Genomic DNA, 26472 nt, shown 5'->3' with positions numbered 1-26472 from the left:
AATTTTCGGACAATCGGGCCGAAATACGACTACGCAGGGGCATTTTGGTCCAAAATAAAGGCTCAAAACTTCAAAGTTATCAGTTCTGAAAACAGACAGCAACGATCCTCATGACATCCGTGACAACAAATCCTAAAGGCACGAAGTCAGAATATAGCTTTACGACAATAAAGTTTAGAAATGTGAGACAAAAAGAGTTTTGAGTCAATTTTTCAGATCCTGGGCAACTGAATCGCAATCAGAGTTTACTGACAAAAGTTTTAGGCTCATGGGAACCTTGAGAACATAACCCAAGCAAGAAATCGAAGAAAACGGACAATTTTAGAAAAAGCTCAAAACTGTGAGCACAGAAACGACTTCAGAAACGCAACAGAAACAACAATCAGAGGTAGGAATCGTGTTAGTTACCTCGATACCTAGAAGTAGGGACGAACTGCGCGAAGATTAGTCAAGTTTTCGCGAAAATCTCCTCCCCCCTTGCTCTCCACGAAATTCAGCCACAATAGGAAGAAAATGAAGGAATTTTTGCTTTTTGAGCTATTTATAGGCAGGCGAAATCGCGGGAAAATGAAAATTTCGCGATTCCGATTTTTGCAGCACGTTCACCAAGGAATTCTAAGAGAGATTCTGGCGTCAGAAATCCAGAACTCAAAACAAATATCTATGATATGGGAAAAACGATATCGAAAATCTCAAAAGCGGTGTAAGTTAAATCTGTCCCGAAAAACTACTTTTTGCTGTGATGCTCAAACGACAAAACTTCCAACAGAAGAAAGATTGGAAATGTCGAAACAAGTCTGGCATCGCGGACGGAATCTTCGTTAGAAGTCCCGAATAGAAAAAGTCTTCATCCATTGCTCGAAAATAGGGTTTCGAAGCAAAGAAATTAGCGTCGGCGGACATCCGAAAAGTGAAACCTATCGTGCGTACAGTCCAGAGTTCCGAAATGAAACGCTGGTCGATGGAAAAATAAAGAGAATCTTTAAATTTTCCGAGAGTTCGAAATCTCACTCAAAACGTTGCTTTAAGAGCGAAATAGCCTATTCTGGACACGCTCGCCATAAGGCAGGTGTGCAGACGACTCGCACTAGCTCCGAAAGAAACAACGCCACATTCCTCGAGCAATTCTTGAGCTTTCTTCTTCATTAATCTTTCTCAAATATCAAACTCCTGTCACACTTACACTGATTCCACGCGTGAGTCGGAAATTTAACTTGTTCTGAAAATCCAGGTCTTACAATTCACGTCCCTTATTTTCTTTTCCAGCAACACTTCTTCTTTCTTTCATTTTCTTTTGCTGAAGCAACCCATAGGATATTTTGAATTCAGATATTTTCTATCTATCCTCGTCACGTTCTTATCTGCTTCTTCTCTATCCTTTCCTTTACATATCTGAATGATTATTATCATCACATTTTGGCACAGCATAATCCCAATCCCCTCACCTCTCGACCCATTCTCTCTTCTCACCACCAACATCACCATTCTTCTTCGTTTTTGTCTCTTCTTGGCAGCAAGCATCACCGTCATCTTTCTTTCCCTTGGCAGTCCACGCACACCATGTTTCTTCTTCTACAAATCACGTTTTTCTTCTCCTTTCTTCTTCTTCATTACTTTTCTTTTCTCCATGGCTGGCCAAACGCACCACAACCCTCTGTCCTTCTTCCTCACATAGCTCCCTTGGACAGCCACAGTAACCATAATCTCTATGGACTTATATGGTAAATAATCTCTTCTTTATTCTTTTAGTTTCCACACATAGTGTTTTCATTAAAGTTATGACTATGGAAATGATTCACTAAACTTTAATTTTTGTTTCCAAAAATGTTGAGTTCTTGTCTTTGTAAAATTTTCAATTAGAGCTTTTTCCAAAGTGCTTTTACAAATGTTATTCCCCATCACCGGATCTATGGATTTCACCGATTAGTTTTCTTAAAAGTTGTTTTTTTTGAGTTAAGTGATTTTGAGATTTTAATGATTTTAATTTAAGCCTTGATTATTTATTTTTTTAAATGAAAAAGAAATGGCTTTGGAAGTGATTTTAGGAAAAAGGAAAATTTATACATGGTTATGTAGATGTGGCCGAGCCTATGGCATGTGTTTTGGGTTTGGAAAATCAATTCTGAAACTTGTTTTTGTTTAGTGAAAATCATAAGTTAAGTTTATGGACTAAAAGTTTATTGTGGGAAAACTTTAGGATTAAAGCACAAGAGGCTGAGAAGTTTTGGGTTAAACCGGAGTTTTAAAAGTCTTGGGGTTTGTTTGATAAATTTATAAAAGATTGAGGGTTGAAAAAGAACTTACTTTTATGTGAGGACCTTTTCGTGATTATGTGCTTATCAAGGGACTAGGGTTGAATTATTTAAAAGTTGAGGAGTTGTTTGCGAAACGTGTTTTTTTTAAGGGTCTTTCTTTAAAACTCACAAATATTTTATCTTTGGACTTTAGTCCTTGAAACATAAAGTTTGTGCATTTAGCCTAAGTGAGCTAGAAAGATTGGCTAAGGTTTAGTATATGAACTTGTGAAGGGTACGAAGGACGAAAGCGCCTTGCGACGAAGCTAAAGAATAGAAGGAAGCGAGCCGACGCGGAAAACAAAGATGTGATAGGATTGGAGTTGCAGTTTAGGAAGAAAATTGGCTAAGGTGAGGGCTTCTCACTGAATCTCTAGTTAATGCTTAGGGTCGATGTTTCGACATTGTTTACTGTTTATGCACTGGAATTGTGTGTGATTGGAAAATGTTTTCTGAGGCTTCGGCTGACAATGTAGATGTTTCATCTACTGAATGTTTTTGAGATTGTCTTACATGCTATGTGCTATGTGGGTAATCTAGGATGTGTGGTGCATGCTTTATATGCTAAGTGCTAAGTGTTTATGATGCGATTTATTGATATATGACATGTTGTTGATTGTGATGATTTAAATATGCTTTGTACTGGAATCTGAGATTCTGAATGGTGAGAATAGCGGGCAGGTCATGCCGATTTTATTTTGAGAGTTTTGAGAAAGTTTGATAGGACGAACGAGGTTCGGGCCTTAATTTTGTTTAGTGGATCGAGACATCCTCTGGAAGCGACTTGGGATTAGGAGATCCTGAAAATGTATAAGACTTGCGATAAGACAAAATGGAATCTATTTTATAAAGAAAATTCATAAGACCTTAAATAACCTCAAAATCTTTAAGTAATGATAACAACCTCGAAGGAAGGCATTGGAAGTCAAATCATAGTTTTGGAAAAACGAGGAGTGTCGTCGGATCCAAGTGTTGAGTTTGTTGTTGTGCTGTTGGAGCAGCGTTTGTTGTTGTGCTGTTGGAGCAGCGTTTATTGTTGTGCTGTTGGAGCAGCGTTTGTTATTGTGCTATTGGAGCAGCGTTTGTTGTGGTGCTGTTGGAGCAGCTATGTGTCGTTATGAAGTGTGTCTTTGGGTCGCAGAATCGACTTTACCTTAGGGTAAGCTTTTAGAGACTTTAACTTCCCTAGAACACGTGGCGACGTGTCGAGTGAGGACGGAGACGTTGTTTGACTAATCATTTTGCATACATGCAACATTAATGAGGTATTAACACAGGACGTACTCTGGACCTCGTCGGTTTCCAAAATGGTCATAAGACCCGGAATGCCGTGAAAGAGCGTTTGTAGACGTCTCTTGTAGCAGACCGAAATGGCAGACCTACGGGTTTACTGCTGATCTGACTACCCCTGTTGGAGTAAGAGGCACGCGGGCCGAAATGGCTCCACCGTGGCTGGTGTTAGGGCTGATCCGTTTGATGTCCATCCCTTTCCGGAATGCATGTGGTTGACTGGGTTAACCTGCATACATATCATGCAACATGCATACTAATTTAGTTGTTGAGTGTGATTGGTAATTGTTAAACCTATTTGGAACATGCTATCTGCTATTATTGTGTTTATGTTATTGTGGAACATGCAACCCTAGGAATGACATCTTTAGCTATAAGCCTAAGTGGCTATCTATTATTTGTACCTATTGGGTTTATTATCTACATAGTTCTTTAGAGTTGACCCTCGCGTCTTCTGTGTGTGCTTTGGCGGACAACGCCTTTTGTCAGATGAATATTGCGGACTGGTTCACCATGGTCCACCCTTCGGGGGGGATTAGGTACGAGATGATAGATCAGGACGACCCCAGGTCGTGGGTGGTTGACCCCGCGAGCCACCGAGCGACGTATTCGGGGCGCATCATGGAGGACCACGTGGACAGTGGAGGACTCTTGAGGTCAGGAGTGTTGAGGCGATGCTCTATCAGCTTCAACTTGCCACCGGGCGTTCACTGCGGACCAGGATTCGGAGGAGCACCGCCGCCACCGTCATCTTCAGAGGAGGAGGATCCCTCAGAGGAGATTCCAGTGGGAGTGCCTTCGGCAGGGTCTAGTGCACCCTCTGTTGCGATCATTGATGATCAGGGTTCGGGCCCTAAGCCCGTGAGTCCAGCATCGGAGCGCACTGCGGTTGCGAGGGGAGGACGGATAGGGCTGGTAGACTTGGTCGTTCTGGATTCTGATTCAGACGACGATCATGCTAGCACATAGTTTTGAGTGTTGGTATGAGCTCCTCGAGTTAGGATTAGTGTAGGAGTAGAGTTTTAGCTCTGACAGTCTTGCTTCATTTGTTACTTAGGGGACAGGGTAGATCCGCCTATAGCTTTTTGTGTGGTTTCCTTACGGGAATCACAGAGAGTTGGTTGGACTTAGGAGGTCTTATTTTCAGGCCATTGGGTCAGCTGATTCTCAGTTTTGAGGGATGGTGTTGCGGGCACTTCACCCCTTTCATTTGGTTTGTATATATTGCCTACGGGCGTTGCACTTTTCTTTCCGTCACTGGAGGTTACTCGTGACGAGGTTGTTACTTACAGCGGGGGCTGTTTATATATTGTATATTAGTTCTATTGCTTTTCGCTTTTGGGTTTTATTTAATTCAGTCTTGTCTTAGTTATTATCGAAAAAAAAAATATTTCACGTTTTTCCGCATTAAGTTTACTTTTGGTTACTAAAGTGACGCCACTGAAATCGGGGTGTTACAATAACTGTACACATGTTGAGAATATGACTACTGGGTTGTTACCCTCAATGCCCAATATACTGAGAGCAAGGCCCAAATGTAATAGGTTTAGGTCAAGAGTCAAGCCCCACTATAAAACGCTAGGCTCCTATTGAATAAAAGAGGTTCTCTCTTATACTCAACAATGGCTACCATAAACCCTAGATGAAGGTCTTCCATGTTCATGTAAGAACACTACCCTTATTTCTAAGGCGTAGAGACCCTTATTCAATTTCTTCTTAGATCCCTATCATCTACCTACTTCCCAATTATGCAAACGATAGCGTGAAACCCTTTCGCGATTGGATTCAATAAAAGTAGAGAAGAAATTCATGAACTAAAATAACCTTTCATATTGTAAGGCCCTAAACTCATTTTATACTATTCAAGTGAGAGATTGAATAAAAATGAAAGTTTTGACAAGGTTTGAGTTTTGACAGATTCTGGCTGTCACCTTGTGCGAATTTTTAGAGGGTCTTAACTGTAAGATCAAGTTTTGATCTAGTAGTACAACTCTATGTTTTGATGATTACAAGTTAACCTTTTGATATGAACAATTGTGGTACTCTAACGTGTTTTTCTGAGTGTGCTACTTGCAGGCTCTGACCTCAACTCAATCTCACACAAATAGAAAGCACTGTGTATAAAGAGCTACCCAAGCAACGCTTTCGCATTCACCATGTTCAGTATGAACATTGGAAAAGCTTCAGAAGTTCTGAAGTTATACAAACTCTGATGTGGACTCAGTCACGAGAAGCTCTGAAGATCCAGAAAGTCTGATAACCAAGAAACACTGAAGGCTCAAATGTTCTGATGGTGTAGAAGACTCTGAAGATCCAGAAGCTGAATAGTGGAAACTCTGAAGTCCAGAAGCAAGAAACTCTGAAGGCCATGTTCTTCCCTCTGAGTTCAGAATCAGAAGATACAATGGTCAGAGGATCTGTGCTTTCCCTCTGACTCTGATCAACCGGCTTCACAAGTTCCAATATGAAGCATTCCCCTGATCAGAAGTCTCCTAGGTTTAAAGGTCGCGTCGCTATCCAAGTACAAAAGCTACTGTACCTTCCTGACGACCTACCTAACGTTCTCAGCCACAGCAGAAGCTGGATTTTCCAGAACTGCCCTCCAACGGTAGCATTTCACATGCATCGCTCAACCCTAATCCTTGGAGTATATAAAGAGGCTGAAGACTGAAATAAATGGCTAGAAGCATTCACATACGCAAGACAATCTTAAATTCTTCTAAGTTTTTCTTTCATCTGAAATTCATTGAGTTTACTATTAGCTTTTTAGAAGCAAATCTCTTGTAAACAATTCTTTGATAAACAGTTTGTTTAGTTCCTTTAGGAGATCAAGGTTGATCGGATCCTAGAGAAGACTAAAAGAGTGAATCTTAGTGTGAGCTAAGTCAATGTAATTGTTAGTCACTTGTAGGTTTCAAGTGCAGTTGTAACTCTTACCTGATTAGTGGATTGCCTTCATTCTAAGAAGGAAGAAATCACCTTAACGGGTGGACTGGAGTAGCTTGAGTGATTTATCAAGTGAACCAGGATAAAATCCTTGTGTGCTTTTCTATCTCTTATCTTTAGCACTTAAGTTCTCGAAAGATTTGTCAAAATCTTTAAGGTGGAAGTTTTATACTGAAAACGTTATTCAAACCCCCCCCCCTTTCTACCGTTTTTCATACCTTCAATTGGTATCAGAGCGCAAGTTCTGATTACCACACCTAACAGTGTTCAGTGATCCGGGCCGGTGTGAAAAACAATGGCTGCCACCGCCAGTGAAACTCAAAGAGATGGTTACAATGCAAAGCCTCCTATGTTCGACGGTCAAAGGTTCGAATATTGGAAAGATTGACTGGAAAGTTTCTTTCTGGGTTTCGATGCAGATCTCTGGGATATTATTGTGGATGGCTACGAGCGTCCAGTTGATGCAGATGGCAAGAAGATCCCAAGGTCAGAGATGACTGCAGATCAAAAGAAGCTGTACTCACAACATCACAAAGCAAGAGCAATTCTTCTAAGTGCTATTTCCTATGAAGAGTACCAGAAGATTACAGATCGTGAGTTTGCAAAAGGCATTTTCGAATCTCTGAAGATGTCTCATGAAGGAAACAAGAAAGTCAAAGAATCAAAAGCATTGTCTTTGATCCAAAAGTATGAATCCTTCATCATGGAGCCAAATGAGTCCATTGAAGAAATGTTCTCCAGATTTCAGTTGCTTGTAGCTGGCATACGACCTCTCAACAAGAGCTACACAACAAAAGATCATGTCATAAGGGTCATCAGGTGTCTTCCTGAAAGTTGGATGCCTTTAGTGACTTCAATAGAGCTCACGAGAGACGTTGAGAATATGAGTTTAGAAGAACTCATCAGCATTTTGAAATTCCATGAGCTGAAACGCTCAGAGATGCAAGATCTAAGGAAAAAGTCCATAGCCTTGAAATCTAAATCTGAAAAGGCTAAGGTTGAGAAGTCAAAAGCTCTTCAAGCTGAAGAAGAGGAATCTGAAGAAGCATCAGAAGATTCTGATGAAGATGAGCTGACTCTGATCTCCAAGAGACTCAACCGCATCTGGAAGCACAGGCAGAGCAAATACAAAGGCTCTGGAAAGGCAAAAGGAAAGTATGAGTCCTCAGGCCAGAAGAAGTCATCAATCAAGGAAGTCACATGTTTTGAGTGCAAAGAATCAGGGCACTACAAAAGTGACTGTCCAAAGTTGAAGAAGGACAAGAAGCCAAAGAAGCACTTCAAGACCAAGAAGAGTCTGATGGTGACATTTGATGAATCAGAGTCAGAGGATGTTGACTCTGATGGTGAAGTCCAAGGACTCATGGCCATTGTCAAAGACAAAGGAGCAGAGTCAAAGGAAGCTGTTGACTCTGACTCAGAATCAGAAGGAGATCCTAACTCAGACGATGAAAATGAGGTATTCGCTTCTTTCTCTACCTCTGAACTGAAACATGCATTGTCTGATATCATGGATAAGTATAACTCCTTATTGTCTAAGCATAAGAAGCTGAAAAAGAACTTATCTGCTGTTTCCAAAACTCCTTCTGAACATGAGAAAATTATTTCTGATTTGAAAAATGATAATCATGCTTTGATCAATTCTAACTCTGTGCTTAAGAACCAGATTGCTAAGTTAGAAGAAATTGTTGCCTGTGATGCCTCTGGTTGTAGAAATGAATCTAAGTATGAAAAGTCTTTTCAAAGATTCCTAGCTAAAAGCGTGGATAGAAGCTTAATGGCTTCAATGATCTATGGCGTAAGCAGAAATGGAATGCATGACATTGGCTATTCTAAACCAATTAGAAATGAGCCCTCTGTGTCTAAAGCTAAATCCTTGTATGAATGCTTTGTTCCCTCCGGTACCATATTGCCTGATCCTGTACCTGCTAAAGTTGCTAAAAACCCTCTTAAAAAGGGATCCTTCTCTATGACTAAATATCATGCAAATATTCCTTTAAAATATCATGTTGAGACACCCAAGGTGATCAGAACCTCTGGGGTAACTAACAAGAGAGGACCCAGAAAGTGGGTACCTAAGGACAAGATTATCTATGTTGCAGATATCCTTGATAGCTCCACTGAAACACCAATCATGGTATCTGGACAGTGGATGCTCGCGTCACATGACGGGAGAAAGGCGTATGTTCCGAGAGCTGAAACTTAAGCCTGGAGGTGAAGTTGGCTTTGGAGGAAATGAAAAGGGTAAAATTGTTGGTACTGGTACTATTTGTGTAGATAGTAGTCCATGCATTGATAATGTGTTATTGGTAGACGGCTTAACACATAACTTATTGTCTATAAGTCAATTAGCTGACAAGGGTTATGATGTTATATTCAATCAAAAGTCCTGCCGGGCTGTAAGTCAGATCGATGGCTCTGTTCTGTTTAACAGCAAGAGGAAGAACAACATCTATAAGATCAGATTATCTGAGTTGGAGGCTCAGAATGTGAAGTGCCTTCTGTCTGTTAATGAAGAGCAGTGGGTATGGCATAGACGGTTAGGGCATGCCAGTATGAGAAAGATTTCTCAGCTGAGCAAGCTAAACCTTGTCAGGGGCTTACCCAATCTGAAGTTCGCTTCAGACGCTCTTTGTGAAGCATGTCAGAAAGGCAAATTCACAAAAGTCCCTTTCAAGGCAAAGAATGTTGTCTCAACCTCAAGGCCGTTGGAACTTCTGCATATCGACCTTTTTGGACCAGTGAAAACTGAGTCTATAGGTGGCAAGAGATATGGGATGGTTATCGTTGATGATTATAGCCGCTGTACATGGGTAAAGTTTCTAACCCGCAAGGATGAGTCTCATGCTGTGTTCTCTACCTTCATTGCTCAAGTGCAAAACGAGAAGGCTTGTAGGATTGTGCGTGTCAGAAGTGACCATGGTGGAGAGTTTGAGAATGATAAGTTTGAGAGTCTGTTTGATTCCTATGGAATTGCACATGATTTCTCTTGTCCCGGAACTCCTCAACAAAATGGTGTTGTTGAGAGGAAGAACAGAACTCTTCAGGAGATGGCTAGAACCATGCTCCAAGAATCTGGCATGGCTAAGCACTTTTGGGCAGAGGCAGTAAATACAGCATGTTACATTCAGAACAGAATCTCTGTGAGACCAATTCTGAATAAGACTCCTTATGAATTGTGGAAGAACATAAAACCCAACATTTCTTATTTTCATCCTTTTGGCTGTGTTTGTTATGTTCTCAATACTAAGGATAGATTGCATAAATTTGATGCTAAGTCTTCTAAGTGTCTATTACTCGGTTACTCTGAGAGATCTAAAGGTTTTAGATTTTATAATACTGATGCTAAGACTATTGAAGAATCTATTCATGTTAGATTTGACGATAAGCTTGACTCTGACCAGTCAAAGCTAGTTGAAAAGTTTGCAGATTTAAGCATTAATGTTTCTGACAAAGGCAAAGCTCCAGAGGAAGATGAGCCAGAGGAAGATGAACCAGAGGAAGAAGCTGGTCCCTCTAACTCACAAACTCTGAAGAAGAGCAGAATCACTGCAGCTCACCCTAAGGAATTGATTCTGGGCAACAAAGACGAACCAGTCAGAACCAGATCTGCCTTCAGACCCTCTGAAGAGACCTTGCTCAGTCTGAAAGGATTGGTGTCCTTAATTGAACCCAAGTCCATAGATGAAGCTCTTCAGGACAAGGATTGGATTCTGGCCATGGAAGAAGAACTGAATCAATTTTCCAAGAACGATGTTTGGAGCTTAGTGAAGAAGCCTGAGAGTGTCCATGTTATTGGAACAAAGTGGGTATTCAGAAACAAGCTGAATGAGAAAGGAGATGTAGTCAGAAACAAGGCAAGGCTAGTTGCTCAAGGCTACAGCCAGCAGGAAGGAATAGACTACACTGAAACATTTGCTCCAGTAGCAAGACTGGAGGCAATCAGACTGTTGATCTCTTTCTCAGTAAATCACAACATAGTTCTACATCAGATGGACGTAAAGAGTGCCTTCCTAAATGGTTATATCTCAGAGGAAGTCTATGTTCATCAACCCCCAGGTTTTGAAGATGAGAAGAAACCAGACCATGTGTTCAAATTGAAGAAATCACTCTACGGTCTGAAGCAAGCTCCTAGAGCATGGTATGAGAGACTTAGCTCATTCCTTCTGGAGAATGAGTTTGTAAGGGGTAAAGTAGATACAACTCTTTTTTGCAAGACTTATAAAGATGATATCTTAATTGTGCAAATTTATGTTGATGATATTATATTTGGTTCTGCTAATCAATCTCTATGCAAAGAATTTTCTGAGATGATGCAGGCTGAATTTGAGATGAGTATGATGGGAGAATTAAAGTACTTCCTGGGAATACAAGTTGATCAAACACCAGAAGGAACATATATCCATCAGAGCAAGTACACTAAAGAACTTCTGAAGAAGTTCAATATGCTGGAATCTACAGTGGCCAAGACTCCAATGCATCCTACATGCATTCTGGAGAAAGAAGATAAAAGTGGTAAAGTATGTCAGAAGCTCTATCGTGGCATGATAGGTTCACTTCTATACTTAACTGCATCTAGGCCAGACATACTATTTAGTGTTCATTTATGTGCTCGTTTCCAATCAGATCCAAGGGAAACCCACTTAACTGCTGTTAAGAGGATCCTAAGGTATCTGAAAGGCACCACTAACCTTGGCTTGATGTATAAGAAAACATCAGAGTATAAGCTTTCAGGTTACTGTGATGCTGATTATGCTGGAGATAGAACAGAGAGAAAAAGTACTTCTGGAAATTGTCAATTTCTGGGAAGCAATCTAGTCTCATGGGCAAGCAAGAGGCAATCAACCATTGCACTATCAACTGCAGAGGCAGAATATATCTCAGCAGCAATATGCAGCACTCAGATGCTCTGGATGAAACATCAGCTGGAGGATTATCAGATCCTTGAGAGCAATATCCCAATCTATTGTGATAACACTGCTGCAATCTCATTGAGTAAGAATCCTATCTTGCATTCAAGGGCAAAGCACATTGAGGTAAAGTATCACTTTATTAGAGATTATGTACAGAAGGGCGTACTTCTTCTGAAGTTTGTTGATACTGACCATCAATGGGCAGATATCTTTACAAAGCCCTTAGCAGAGGATAGATTTAATTTTATTCTGAAAAATCTAAACATGGACTTTTGTCCAGAGTGAAGATGGATCAGAACCTCTGACTATGATACTTCTTGATCAGAAGATGTCTAGTCCAGAAGGTAACTCAATCAGAGTGTGTGTACCCACTGGTACTGACTCTGAAGCTGAGACAACAACACGTGTGTCAGTATTTCTGATGCATAGTTCCTTGTGCCCGTGTGACAGTCTGTTATGATTGCGTGTAGATGTGCTTCTCTCCTGTGTGTGATTTGTGTATTTACTGTTACTATCTATCTTTAATTTTCAACCGTTGATCTTAAAGTGCTTTTTGAATCAACAACGGTTATTTGTTAAAACCCACTATACACACACGATCTCTTTCACTTCCGGTTTTTACTCTCGCTCTCTCTGCTTTTCAAAACCGCTTATTCTCGATTTCTCTCTCGATCTCTCTTCATCTTCCAACCTTCATCTTCTACCTCAAACCTTCAACCGCTTCAAAGATGGTGAGTCAAACCAGAAGATCTACTGCAGATGCACCTCAGTTCCCTCACATGGTAGTTGGTCTAGCAACGGGTCAAAGGGGCCCTGAGAATCCGACACAAGATCAAGGTCAAGCTCAAGACCAGAGTGTTCCAATTGCAGAACGGGGCTGTGCCGTTCACTGTGTATATGCTCCTGAGGAACTCCAAGTCCTGGCAGAATGGAGATTCGACCTCGACAACCTGGCTACAAATGGGTATGATCTTCGTCCTGAAGTCCAAGTTCAAGGTTGGGGAAATTACTTCAACAGACTTCGAGGACCGGTGTATGATAGATTGGTCAAGGAATTCTGGAAGCACGCCGACTGCGATGATACTCAGGTGGTATCTTACATTCTCGGAAGAAAGATCATCATCACCGAGAAGTCTTTCGTGAATTTGCTGGGTGCAGACACTGCTTATGGGTATCGTTTCCAACTCACGGAATCGAAGCTGAAACCCAGCACCAAGGATACAATCAACCAGGCCCTGTACACCACTTACAAACCGGGCAAGACGAGTTACAAGGTGATGGACCTTCATCCCAAGCTCAGGATCTGGCACAAGATCCTGCTCCACTGCATAAACCAGAGACCAAAGGGCAGTTCTCCAGACTACATCAACTTCAACCAGAAGGTGATGCTGTTCTTCATCCAAGACCAGAAGAAGATCTGCCTTCCCTACTTCCTGTTCTCCTACTTGAAGGAATGCATCCGGAAGTCTCGCACCACTGCCTCCATCAAGTCAGCAATCAAATATATCCCCTTTGGGAGACTGCTCTCAGACTTTCTCATTGAAAGCAACCTGGTGCAAGATCTGGTCAATGCTGGATGTGTAGAGGATCTGAGCACCATGGTCAGTGATGTCTTCACTGCAAATTCTCTGAAGAAGATGGGTTTGGTCCAGAAGAAGATTGCTCCTGCTCGTGAAGACACATCTTCTGAGATCAGAAGTAGAAGGATGCCTCTGAATGACTACCCTCTGTGGACACAGGCAGACAATCCTGACGCCATTAGGTGCTATGTTGATGACCTAAGGGCTCAAGGATTCGAAATTGATCTTGATGATTTCGTCAGCAGACTGCCACCAGCTCCAGAGTTTCCTTCTCCTCCCAAGAAGAAAGCTCAGAGGAAGATGATACTGGACGAATCTTCTGAGGAATCCGATGTCCCTCTGGTCAAAAAGAAGAAGAGAAAGCCTGATGATGGTGATGATAGTGATAATGAGGATGGTCCTCCTAAGAAGAAGAAGAAGCAGGTCAGAATCGTGGTGAAGCCTACTCGGGTGGAACCAGCTGCTAAAGTGGTCAGAAGGACTGAACCTCCTGCCAGAGTGACTAGATCATCAGCACATTCCTATATCTGCACTTGCTTCTGATGATGATTTGAATTTATTTGATGCACTCCCTATATCTGCCATGCTCAAACACTCCTCAAATCCCCTCACTCCTATTCCTGAATCCCAACCAGCTGCACAAACCACCTCTCCACCACATTCCCCAAGATCTTCATTCTTTCACCCTTCCCCTACTGAAGCACCTCTCTGGAATTTGCTTCAGAACCAACCCTCTAGGTCAGAAGAACCTACCTCTCCCATCACCATTCCATACAACCCACTCGAACAACCAGAGCCTACCCACACAGACCATGAACCCAGAACCTCTGATCACTCTGTCCCAAGAGCATCAGAACGTCTGGCTCTCAAACCCACGGATACAGACTCTTCCACAGCCTTTACACCTGTATCCTTCCCAACCAATGTTGCTGATTCTTCTCCCTCCAATAACTCTGAATCCATTAGAAAATTCATGGAGGTCAGAAAAGAAAAGGTGTCTACCTTAGAGGAATATTACCTCACTTGTCCAAGCCCTAGGAGATATCCTGGCCCTAGACCTGAACGTCTAGTTGACCCAGATGAACCTATCTTGGCCAATCCTTTACAAGAGGCAGACCCTTTGGCTCAACAAGCTCACCCTGCCCCTGACCAACAAGAGCCTATTCAACCAGAACCTGAACCCGAACAATCAGTGTCTAACCAATCCTCGGTTAGATCACCCCATCCTCTGGTTGAAACTTCAGACCCTCACCTTGGAACCTCTGAACCCAATACTCAAATGATTAACATTGGTTCTCCACAAGGTGCCTCTGAAGCTCATAGCAGCAATCACCCAGCCTCTCCTGAAACCAACCTCTCCATAATTCCTTATACTCACCTTCAACCCACATCTCTCTCTGAGTGCATCAATATTTTCTATCATGAAGCCTCTTTGAGGCTCCGCAATGTGCACGGTCAGACTGACCTCAGTGAGAATTCTGCACGTGTGGCTGATGAGTGGAACAATCTGGGCACTTGGCTGGTGGCTCAAGTTCCAATTATGATGCAGCTCCTGCATACAGAGGGAAGTCAGAGGATTGAGGCTGCCAAGCAAAGGTTTGCTCGAAGGGTGGCTCTTCATGAACAAGAACAGAGACACAAGCTTCTTGAAGCTATTGAAGAAGCCAAGAGAAAGAAAGCTCAAGCAGAAGAAGCTGCACGTCAAGCAGCAGCTCAAGCTGAACAAGCCAGACTAGAGGCAGAGCGACTTGAAGCTGAGGCTGAAGCTCTTAGATGCCAAGCACTTGCACCAGTTGTGTTTACTCCTGCTGCTTCTGCTTCCATTCCAGATTCTCAAGCTGCTCAGAATGTTCCTTCCGGTTCTGCTCAGTCAAGCTCATCCAGACTCGACATCATGGAACAGCGTCTTGACATTCATGAATCCATGCTGATTGAGTTGAAGCACATGATGATGGAACTTCTGCGACGAACTGACAAACCTTAGTTTTAGGATCTCTTCATTTTCTTTCTTTTTCTTTAACGTTGTTTTATTTAAACTCTGTCTCTTTTTATTTACTTATTCTACTTTGTTCGTTTGTGATTATCCCTGCATATCTATATATATTTGTGTCACATATGTTTGCAAAAATCCGTTTATTCATAATATTTTTCTGTTTACATCATACATTTTTTTATGTTTACATCATACATTTTTTATGTTTACATCATACATTTTTTATGTTTACATCATACATTCTTTCCCTAATATCTAGAATGGAGGATCCCTCCTCATTCTTCTGCACTCCTGGCGCTGCTCTGACCTATCCTTCTCCAGACGCTCCAGTACATGCTGGATGTTGCTGAGCCTGTCCTTTAGCTCATCCCTCTCCAGAATCTCTTCTGCAGTCTTGAGCTTCTCTTCCAAACTCTCTTTTTCTTCCAGCAGCTTGAGTTCAAGCCGGCTAAGTTCTTGCACCTCCTCAACGAAGGCAAGAAATTCCCTCAGGTCTCTCTCCAACTCTGGACGCAGGTCCTCTTCCAGCAGTGTCCGTGTCAGCTCCGCGATGGTCGTTGTACCCTCTGGATGCCTGATGTTCAGGAACAAGTCCTCCTCAAAGGCCTTCTTCCTCAGCTCTTCTAGTGCTACGATGTATGATGCCATTTTTTTTTTTCCTTACTGAAAATTGTTCGAGGTGTGAAGCTTACCTTTCTCTCCAACGCTTTATATAGGCTTCACTTTCTCTCTGAAAGTTAATGCTTCTACAGTTTCTCGAGGTTAAGTTCTTGGTAACTGACCCTTCTCTTTACTCACTTGACCGGTGGTAAACGTTCTTCTCCTGCATTAACTCTTCTATTTATTTCGCCTAACTCTGATTCTTGCATCATTTTCATTTTCTTTAAACTTGGACCTTCTCTAAGGGGGAGTACCTTGTACTTCAAGCTAAGTTTTTCACACCCCAAGCTTTTTGCTTATGACAAAAAGGGGGAGTAAACCCAGTTTTTGATGTGTAAGATGTGTTAGTGTGATTTATTTTTCTTTTGGAGATTTTAAGAGTTCCACCTTCATGACCATAGATGTGTCACTGGGCAAATACAAGGAATACATTTCACTTCTTCTGAAGTGATTATAAGTTGACTCTGATACCCAAGACTCTGATACCCTGTCCGTGACTCTGATTACTTATGCGCTCTGATTACTCGATTTTCATCTATGTCATAAGTTTTTCACTCTGAACTCTTATATTATTTAGCTCAGAATCTAGACTTTACTAACGTTTTCATCAAGTATTAGATTCAGGGGGAGCTAAGCTCAGAATCAAGCAATGACTTGAATTCAGAATGAGCAAGATAAACTATTCACATCAGGATAAGTCTTATTCTATATCTCTAAACTCTGACTGAATTCAGTTTAATGTTTAAGAATTGTTCATCAAAAATCTTAGTTTTGTCATCATCAAAAAGGGGGAGATTGTAAGATCAAGTTTTGATCTAGTAGTACAACTCTATGTTTTGATGATTACAAGTTAACCTTTTGATATGAACAATTGTGGTACTCTAACGTGTTTTTTTGAGTGTGCTACTTGCAGGCTCTGACCTCAACTCAATCTCACACAAATCAGAAGCACTGTGTATAAAGAGCTACCCAAGCAATGCTTTCGCATTCACCATGTTCAGTATGAACAGTGGAAAAGCTTCAGAAGTTCTGAAGTTATACAAACTCTGATGTGGACTCAGTCACGAGAAGCTCTGAAGATCTAGAAAGTCTGATAACCAAGAAACACTGAAGGCTCAGATGTTCTGATGGTGTAGAAGACTCTGAAGATCCAGAAGCTGAATAGTGGAAACTCTGAAGTCCAGAAGCAAGAAACTCTGAAGGCCATGTTCTTCCCTCTGAGTTCAGAATCAGAAGATACAATGGTCAGAGGATCTGTGCTTTCCCTCTGACTCTGATCAACCGGCTTCACAAGTTCCAATATGAAGCATTCCCCTGATCAGAAGTCTCCTAGGTTTAAAGGTCGCGTCGCTATCCAAGTACAAAAGCTACTGTACCTTCCTGACGACCTACCTAACGTTCTCAGCCACAGCAGAAGCTGGATTTTCCAGAACTGCCCTCCAACGGTAGCATTTCCCATGCATCGCTCAACCCTAATCCTTGGAGTATATAAAGAGGCTGAAGACTGAAAGAAATGGCTAGAAGCATTCACATACGCAAGACAATCTTAAATTCTTCTAAGTTTTTCTTTCATCTGAAATTCATTGAGTTTACTATTAGCTTTTTAGAAGCAAATCTCTTGTAAACAATTCTTTGATAAACAGTTTGTTTAGTTCCTTTAGGAGATCAAGGTTGATCGGATCCTAGAGAAGACTAAGAGAGTGAATCTTAGTGTGAGCTAAGTCAGTGTAATTGTTAGTCACTTGTAGGTTTCAAGTGCAGTTGTAACTCTTACCTGATTAGTGGATTGCCTTCATTCTAAGAAGGAAGAAATCACCTTAACGGGTGGACTGGAGTAGCTTGAGTGATTTATCAAGTGAACCAGGATAAAATCCTTGTGTGCTTTTCTATCTCTTATCTTTAGCACTTAAGTTCTCGAAAGATTTGTCAAAATCTTTAAGGTGGAAGTTTTATACTGAAAACGTTATTCAAACCCCCCCCTTTGTACCGTTTTTCATACCTTCATTAACGTCCTCATTTGGGAAAACTTTCTTCATGAGAGTTGTAGCCCTTTAAGTTAAGAAAATCTCCAAGTGGTTTCAGGTCATTCCGATATCGGTAGCCCGAGATATCGAAGTTTTAGTGACGATGGTTTTGGCTGTACAGTGCCAGCGTATTAATTGGTTAATTTTCCTTTTAATTCTGGTTTTAATCTGGTTTTTAATAAAAAGTGATTGGGTTTTCTTTTGATTCAGACGTTTAAGTGGGTAATCAGTTGGGTTCAGGGTTTGCTTTTTTTGGGCTTGAAAAGAAGAAAAATCAAAACCCTAGCCCATCTCGAGTGTAGCCGCAAGTGATAAGGGGTGAGGGGGGGAAAGAAACCCTTATTCTTCCTCCTCATGCAGAATTAGAAGTGCTGCACTCACGTAAGAAAAACAGAAGAAGAGAGGGAGTAGGCGAGAGAGAGGGAAAGGAAAGGAGAGGAGACTTGAAGAGAAGGCAGCAGCAGCCCTAGTGATTAACCTAGAGCCGCCGCCACCTCCTTGCACCCTAGCATTGCCGGCCGCCGCACGCACGAAGAAGGGAAGCCGCGCGAGAGAGAGAGATCGAGGGAACGAGAGGGAGACATCGAGCAGAGAAGAAACGAAGGGATTGGACAGCAGCTGTTGGGTTCTTTTTACAGCAAAGAATTCTTCTTTCATCAAGGTTTTAGCAAGGTAAGAGCTTGTTCTTAGGAAAAGGGTAGAGTTAGGGTTTTATCATGATTGTTTTGTGATGTTGTGATCTTTGGCATACTTTTATGATGACTTGTTGAGTGTTGTTGGTTCTGGAAATTAAAACATGTTATGAGACACGTGTTAACTGAATCTTTGTTGTTGAAATATAGCTTAAAACCTTGTGCTTAATTTGGTTTATAAATTAATTTAGAGGCGGAAATTTCTCTGCCAGTTTTCTGTACTGGATAGCGGACTTCAGGGCCTATTATCCCCCATTTCTGGACCTCGGATGAAAACGTGTTTAACTCGAGAGTTGTAGATCTTTAAAATAGGTTTCCAGAAAGGTATCATACGTGATTTTTGGTTGGAAGATGCGTTCTGTAGACCAGTTTTAATGAACGTTGTCCCTGCTGTCAAAAACTAAGTTGCGAAAATGTTTGAAGTTTTTGTTTAGGAACATGTGATTAGGAGATGCTATGAATTAGATGTGATTAAGCTTGTGAACATGTTCATGATTGTCTATATGTTAAGCATGATGTTACTTGTGAAGTTTTTGGAAGGTTGCTCATCCAGCTGTAATCCCTTCCATTGTGTTTTGTGTGTTGTCGTTTATTTTTTAATCGACGTTGACATAAGGCTCTAGGACTGACTTTAGAGCCTTAAATTATGAGATTGAGAATAATCGCTTGCAAGTATTAAGAGATGAGAATGTGATTAATGGAACATAGGTCTAGGTGAGGCTATGTACAACGAGAACGATGGTGCCGTTAGAGACAACGGTAGCTTGCACGCGAGGGAGAAACTTTGGTTGACTGCGGTCACCACGAGACTTTTGTGAAGCATTGCGGCTTCACGTGATTTAGTTGACTGCGGTCACCGTGAGATTTTTGGTGAAGCATTGCGGCTTCACGTGATTTATACATCTGCGGATGTATGTGATTGGCCAAGGAGTTTTGGTGGGTTGCGTGATGTGAGGAAACGTTAGTCTAATTGAGAAGTAGGTTACTAACTCAATTAGTGCTATTAATACAAGAGAAGTTATGACAGGTGGTTATGTTCATATGATGAAAGTTTATATGAGATGTGATTATGTTTATGCATGATTTGTTGTGGAACCTGACCCTTGCACTACTTGTTTATGTGTTTATTTGGGGGGGGGGGGTAGATGGTCGAGCCACTACCGGATGACGACTATACTCCTGATGAAGAGGAAGAAGATAAAGAGGAAGGGGCCAAGGATATGGTTGGGTTGAGAGACATCCATTTTCCTTTTGGGTTGAGAGTACCGAGTTTTGGAAGCATTGAACCATTACTTTATTTTAGTTGGGATATTTTAACTTGATGTAATTTACTTTGAAGTTTTCTTTTGGATATTTATTTCATACTCTTTTCAATGATTAATAAAGTTTGAGGTTTACGTTGATGATTATTTCCGCAAGTTCGAAATGGTTAAATTACAAGAATTTTGTAAAATTGAACTTTTTTCACTAATTGAAGATTAATTAATTAACCGACGAAAATTCACGACGTTTTGGTTACTGTGTGACACTCGAGAAATCGGGGCGTTACACATATATAACTGAAACGTATCAAAACATAGTTTAGAGAAAACTACATCAAATCCCCAGTACAAGAGAGGATTAGTTCCTCATAGTCATAGGCAACAATTCAAGAAAAAGGAAGCAAAACATCAAAATTACAATAGAAACCTATAAGGGATCCTAGAGAACTCAGAGCTCTGCCTCCAAAAGTCTCTCCAAATGTTTCAACGTGAAAAGATGTCTAAACTAGGTTAAAAACGCACTTAAATAGAGTCTGGTTGATATTTCGCGCAAATGCGCGAACTTTGTGAAGGAACTCGAGCAAACTGGCGCAAAACATTCCAGCAGCTACTTCCTTGGCGCAAACGCGCGAGATGCATGAGAAAATTGGCGTAATACCAGCGCAAAGAAATCCAGATTGATCCAGACTTCGAAATTCTTGGCTCTCTCCCTTGATTTGCTCCTTGATTTCACATCTTCTCCTAAAATAACAATAATAAGAAAGGAAAATAATTAAAAACCAATAATAGAGATTAACTAGAAGATAGAATAAGATAGCGAATTCAAATAACTCGATTAAATCCTGAAACCTATAAAAATAACATAAAAAATATAGAAAAATACTAAAACTGAATGAAAACATTAAAATGCATGAACTAAGCCTAGAGTGTCATAAACTGACTGAAATATCCTAAAAACTATATTAAACTACATGCAAATAAACCAGGAAAATAGCCTTAAATCCCGGGTCCTCATTTATCTGTGCTGATCGTTCTCCTGGGCAACTGGGTATTTGTGCTCCTGCCAACCAACATTCCTGAGATCGTTCGGCATCCAGAGAAGCTCCAAATGATTAAGCGCAAGGAACCACTTCTTGAAGAAGATGAATGCTCTGTCCAACCGGAACAGGACCCTGCTGCTGACCAATCCATTGTCCTCACTGATGATGATGGAGACCAAGGCAATCAAGAAGAAAATGAAGATGGAGTTCAACAAGAGCAACCTCTGGCAAATCAATTTGTTAGCAGAGAGGATTTCGAGAACCATCAGAATCATATCAACCATCTCTTCATTGATCTCTCCTTCAAGATTGAGCAAATACTTAATCGTTTTGGCTAATGGCCACTCTCTATCCTACTCTCTTCAAACAATTTTATTTATTGAACAATTGCACTTATGTTTTCACTTGTTTTATTGCATTGTTTAAGCTATAATCTATGCTATGCATGTTTCTCTCGTATTTATATTTCTTACTTGTTAGCACCTTGCTCTGATACCGCTTCTGGCAATAACCTTTACATATTATGCTATGCACGCTATTTAATAATGCCAAAGGGGTCTCATGTATTGAAAAGCACAGAGAAGAAAATCTTTTAATTTTTTTCTTTTTAATTTTCTTTCCAAGTTTTGGAAATTGGATATTTAATGTCTTATTTACAAAAGGATATTTCACTTAGGGGAAGCAAATATTAAATCTCTTATGAAATGTAAGCTAAGTAGAACTTATGTCTCAAACACTATCTTTTTGAAAAACGATATTGAACTCAGGGGGAGTTTATAATTTCTTTGGAAAACCGTATGCAACTACTCTCTATCCTTTTCAATAAAAATTGTCATTATCAAAAATGGGGAGATTGTTAAGTTCAAACGCATCATAACGTTTTTAAAATCTTATTTTGATCATAACAATTTTTATAGAAATATTCCTATTGAAAACTAAACTTAATATAACACTTGAATTTCTGGAGAAACTTGTAACACCCCGATTTCCAGATGTCACTTTAGTAACTAAAAAATGAATTTTACGCATAAAACAGGTAATTTTTTTTTCTCGTTTGATTCCTTTTAATTTAAGCGATAGAAAATAAAGACATAACCCAGCAACTAAACTAACCGATGTACAAGCATATATACATGTACAGCCTCAGCTGCACGTCAACGTCACGCGCACTCACAGTGACCTCAAAGTAGTATGCCCGTAGGCAAATATGCACAGAACCAGTAGTGTCAGTAAAAAGATCATAAGTACAGTCATCCAAGAGAAAGTCGGCTCCAAAATAGCCTAAACAAAAGACCCCTATAATCCGACAGACTCTCTGTTATTCCTCATCAAAAGAACCACACAAAAAGCCATGCATCGGGAACCTACCCTGTCCCAAAAGTAAGACGAATCAGAGCTCTGTAAGATCAAGTTTTGATCTAGTAGTACAACTCTATGTTTTGATGATTACAAGTTAACCTTTTGATATGAACAATTGTGGTACTCTAACGTGTTTTTCTGAGTGTGCTATTTACAGGCTCTGACCTCAACTCAATCTCACACAAATCAGAAGCACTGTGTATAAAGAGTGACCCAAGCAACGCTTTCGCATTCACCATGTTCAGTATGAACAGTGGAAAAGCTTCAGAAGTTCTGAAGCTATACAAACTCTGATGTGGACTCAGTCGCTAGAAGCTCTGAAGATCCAGAAGTTCTGATAACCAAGAAACACTGAAGGTTCAGATGTTCTGATGGTGTAGAAGAATCTGAAGATCCAGAAGCTGAATAGTGGAAACTCTGAAGTCCAGAAGCAAGAAACTCTGAAGGCCATGTTCTTCCCTCTGAGTTCAGAATCAGAAGATACAATGGTCAGAGGATCTGTGCTTTCCCTCTGACTCTGATCAACCGGCTTCACAAGTTCCAATATGAAGTATTCCTCTGATCAGAAGTCTCCTAGGTTAAAAGGTCAAGTCGCTATCCAAGTACAAAAGCAAGTGTACCTTCCTGACGACCTACCTAACGTTCTCAGCCACAGCAGAAGCTGGATTTTCCAGAACTGCCCTCCAACGGTAGCATTTCCCATGCAACGCTCAACCCTAATCCTTGGAGTATATATAGAGGCTGAAGATTGAAAGAAGCGGCGAGAAAAGAAAAAACTAGCAAGAAGCAATACACACGCGCAAGACATATTCAAAAATATTCTAAGCTTTCTTTCATCTTGTAATTTATTTAGTTTACACTCAGCTTATTTAGAAGCAAACCTTTGTAAACACCAACCTCAAACAGTTGTTTGATTTTCCTTAAGGGACCGGGTAGGTCAGTATCCTTAAGAAGACTAAGAGAGTGAATCTTAGTGGTAGTTCCTTTAGGAGATCAAGGTTGATCGGATCCTAGAGAAGACTGAGAGAGTGAATCTTAGTGTGAGCTAAGTCAGTGTAATTGTTAGTCACTTGTAGGTTTCAAGTGCAGTTGTAACTCTTACCTGATTAGTGGATTGCCTTCATTCTAAGAAGGAAGAAATCACCTTAACGGGTGGACTGGAGTAGCTTGAGTGATTTATCAAGTGAACCAGGATAAAATTCTTGTGTGCTTTTCTATCTCTTATCTTTAGCACTTAAGTTCTCGAAAGATTTGTCAAAATCTTTAAGGTGGTAGTTTTGTACTGAAAACGTTATTCAAACCCCCCTTTCTACCGTTTTTCATACCTTCAATTGGTATCAGAGCGCAAGTTCTGATTACCACACCTAACAGTGTTCAGTGATCCGGGCCGGTGTGAAAAACAATGGCTGCCACCACCAGTGAAACTCAAAGAGATGGTTACAACGCAAAGCCTCCTATGTTCGATGGTCAAAGGTTCGAATATTGGAAAGATAGACTGGAAAGTTTCTTTCTGGGTTTCGATGCAGATCTCTGGGATATTATTGTGGATGGCTACGAGCGTCCAGTTGATGCAGATGGCAAGAAGATCCCAAGGTCAGAGATGACTGCAGATCAAAAGAAGCTGTACTCACAACATCACAAAGCAAGAGCAATTCTTCTAAGTGCTATTTCCTATGAGGAGTACCAGAAGATTACAGATCGTGAGTTTGCTAAAGGCATTTTTGATTCTCTGAAGATGTCTCATGAAGGAAACAAGAAAGTGAAAGAATCAAAGGCATTGTCTTTGATCCAAAAGTATGAATCCTTCATCATGGAGCCAAATGAGTCCATTGAAGAAATGTTCTCCAGATTTCAACTGCTTGTAGCTGGCATACGTCCTCTCAACAAGAGCTACACAACAAAAGATCATGTCATAAGGGTCATCAGGTGTCTTCCTGAAAGTTGGATGCCTTTGGTGACTTCAATAGAGCTCACGAGAGACGTTGAGAATATGAGTTTAGAAGAACTCATCAGCATTTTGAAATGCCATGAGCTGAAACGCTCAGAGATGCAAGATCTGAGGAAAAAGTCCATAGCCTTGAAATCCAAATCTGAAAAGGCTAAGGTTGAGAAGTCAAAGGCTCTTCAAGCTGAAGAAGAAGAATCTGAAGAAGCATCAGAAGATTCTGGTGAAGATGAGCTGACTCTGATCTCCAAGAGACTCAACCGCATCTGGAAGCACAGGCAGAGCAAGTTCAAAGGCTCTGGAAAGGCAAAAGGCAAGTATGAGTCCTCAGGCCAGAAGAAGTCTTCAATCAGGGAAGTCACATGCTTTGAGTGCAAAGAATCTGGGCACTACAAAAGTGATTGTCCAAAGTTGAAGAAAGACAAGAAGCCAAAGAAGCACTTCAAGACCAAGAAGAGTCTGATGGTGACATTCGATGAATCAGAGTCAGAGGATGTTGACTCTGATGGTGAAGTCCAAGGACTCATGGCCATTGTCAAAGACAAAGGAGCAGAGTCAAAGGAAGCTGTTGACTCTGACTCAGAATCAGAAGGAGATCCAGACTCTGACGATGAAAATGAGGTATTCGCTTCCTTCTCTACCTCTGAACTGAAACATGCTTTGTCTGATATCATGGATAAGTATAACTCCTTGTTGTCTAAGCATAAGAAGCTGAAAAAGAACTTATCTGCTGTTTCTAAAACTCCTTCTGAACATGAGAAAATCATATCTGATTTGAAAAATGATAACCATGCTTTAGTTAATTCTAACTCTGTGCTTAAGAATCAAATTGCTAAGTTAGAAGAAGTTATTGCCTGCGATGCCTCTGATAGTAAGCATGAATCTAAGTATGAAAAATCTTTTCAAAGATTCCTGGCTAAAAGCGTAGATAGAAGCTTAATGGCTTCAATGATCTATGGCGTAAGCAGAAATGGAATGCATGGCATTGGCTATTCTAAACCAATTAGAAATGAGCCTTCTGTGTCTAAAGCTAAATCCTTGTATGAATGCTTTGTTCCCTCTGGTACCATATTGCCTGATCCTGTACCTGCTAAAGTTGCTAAACATCCTCTTAAAAAGGGATCTTTCTCTATGACTAAATATCATGCAAATATTCCTTTAAAATATTATGTTGAGACACCCAAGGTGATCAGAACCTCTGGGGTAACTAACAAAAGAGGACCCAGAAAGTGGGTACCTAAGGACAAGATCGTCTATGTTGCAGATATCCTTGATAGCTCCACTGAAACACCAATCATGGTATCTGGACAGTGGATGCTCGCGTCACATGACGGGAGAAAAGCGTATGTTCCGAGAGCTGAAACTTAAGCCTGGAGGCGAAGTTGGCTTCGGAGGAAATGAAAAGGGTAAAATTGTTGGTACTGGTACTATTTGTGTAGATAGTAGTCCATGCATTGATAATGTTTTATTGGTAGACGGTTTAACACATAACTTATTGTCTATAAGTCAATTAGCTGACAAGGGTTATGATGTTATATTCAATCAAAAGTCCTGTCGGGCTGTAAGTCAGATCGATGGCTCTGTTCTGTTTAACAGCAAGAGGAAGAACAACATTTATAAGATCAGATTATCTGAGTTGGAGGCTCAGAATGTGAAGTGCCTTCTGTCTGTTAATGAAGAGCAGTGGGTATGGCATAGACGGTTAGGGCATGCCAGTATGAGAAAGATTTCTCAGCTGAGCAAGCTAAACCTTGTCAGGGGCTTACCCAATCTGAAGTTCGCTTCAGACGCTCTTTGTGAAGCATGTCAGAAAGGCAAATTCACAAAAGTCCCTTTCAAGGCAAAGAATGTTGTCTCAACCTCAAGGCCGTTGGAACTTCTGCATATCGACCTTTTTGGACCAGTGAAAACTGAGTCTATAGGTGGCAAAAGATATGGGATGGTTATCGTTGATGACTATAGCCGCTGGACATGGGTAAAGTTTCTAACCCGCAAGGATGAGTCTCATGCTGTGTTCTCTACCTTCATTGCTCAAGTGCAAAACGAGAAGGCTTGTAGGATTGTGCGTGTCAGAAGTGACCATGGTGGAGAGTTTGAGAATGACAAGTTTGAGAGTCTGTTTGATTCCTATGGAATTGCACATGATTTCTCTTGTCCCAGAACTCCTCAACAAAATGGTGTTGTTGAGAGGAAGAACAGAACTCTTCAGGAGATGGCTAGAACCATGCTCCAAGAAACTGGCATGGCTAAGCACTTTTGGGCAGAGGCAGTAAATACAGCATGTTACATTCAGAACAGAATCTCTGTGAGACCAATTCTGAATAAGACTCCTTATGAATTGTGGAAGAACATAAAACCCAACATTTCTTATTTTCATCCTTTTGGCTGTGTTTGTTATGTTCTCAATACTAAGGATAGATTGCATAAATTTGATGCTAAGTCTTCTAAGTGTCTATTACTTGGTTATTCTGATA

The 26472-nt window shown here is 40.8% G+C and overlaps 1 long non-coding RNA gene across 1 annotated transcript; it reads left to right on the top strand.

Annotated features, from left to right (window-relative positions):
- Positions 1 to 1070: 1070 nt before the first annotated feature.
- LOC130731899 (uncharacterized) lies at positions 1071 to 4416 on the top strand. The gene is made up of 3 exons (XR_009016878.1): positions 1071 to 1721; positions 2529 to 2645; positions 4074 to 4416. It is a non-coding gene; the product is annotated as an uncharacterized LOC130731899 (long non-coding RNA).
- Positions 4417 to 26472: the final 22056 nt, after the last annotated feature.

The sequence above is a fragment of the Lotus japonicus genome, chromosome 1, assembly GCF_012489685.1.
Source record: "Lotus japonicus ecotype B-129 chromosome 1, LjGifu_v1.2".
Taxonomy (NCBI): Eukaryota; Viridiplantae; Streptophyta; class Magnoliopsida; order Fabales; family Fabaceae; genus Lotus; species Lotus japonicus.
This window is presented reverse-complemented; position numbering and strand designations above follow the sequence as displayed.